The sequence below is a fragment of the Colletes latitarsis genome, chromosome 7 (genome assembly GCF_051014445.1).
Source record: "Colletes latitarsis isolate SP2378_abdomen chromosome 7, iyColLati1, whole genome shotgun sequence".
NCBI lineage: Eukaryota > Metazoa > Arthropoda > Insecta > Hymenoptera > Colletidae > Colletes > Colletes latitarsis.
The window spans coordinates 12,444,563-12,445,552 of NC_135140.1; positions in this window are offsets into that span (position 1 = coordinate 12,444,563).

The window sequence follows — 990 nt, forward strand, 5'->3', positions numbered from 1 at the left end:
TATAATGTAAAAAGATAGCTCAGATTAAAAATTAATATGAATACTATATCTGTACATAGTAGTAACGAACAAAAATGGAAATAACACATTGGCATTACAAAATTGGCTTAAACGAGTAATTTGTGACGAATATTATATATAAGCCTAAGTATTCATTAGATAGAAATTATCTATCAAGTGATTTCTGTTTAAACAGCCAATTAAAAGAACATTGAAAACGATCTTGCATCTTGGTTGTTAGATTTTATATATTGCGATTATGCAACTATGTAAAAATCGATTAAAAACGCGACGATACGATTGGAATATATTTTTAAGATATTAGGGTACATGCAAATTAAAGATATCAGAAATAAATAATTCTTTTCTTTACAGGATATTTATAAACGATGTTTACAGTTACAGACGATTCAATTATTCTTTACAATTGCTGCACAATTGTATATATTATTTAAATTATTCAAAAGCAGGAAAATGGTAAAAATATATAAATAAAATGTTATTCGAGAAAGTTTAGTTGCATTTTAAGGAATCGATTATTAGAATATATGTTACAACCTATAAAATAAAATTATTGGGTATGGTTCAGGGGAATGTGGAATACGTTTTGCGCTACTGTGCGCAGTGTACCAGGGCGCAGTTATTGGCATTTCCCAAAATTTAACCGACCAGTCAGGCCGAGGAATCCGAACACGCCTCTGCGGTGGACCAATCAGAGCACCGGTATCTATTGTTGCGGTATAGTAATTGGGGCAACGTATGCCAATTGAAATTTAATTTGCCGCGTAATATTTATAACAAAATAAAAAAGGAACTGGTTGGAAAAATTCGTAACTTTTTTAAAATGTCCTTCAACACGATCTTTCGATTAGATTCGATGTTATAAAGAGTAGGGTCGGGAGGTAAGCGCTTGACTCGTACGTCGCTGGATGTCTACGAGTACCCCACCTTGCAATTCGGCCTAAGCTTTGACGAGATATCTCTATTGGT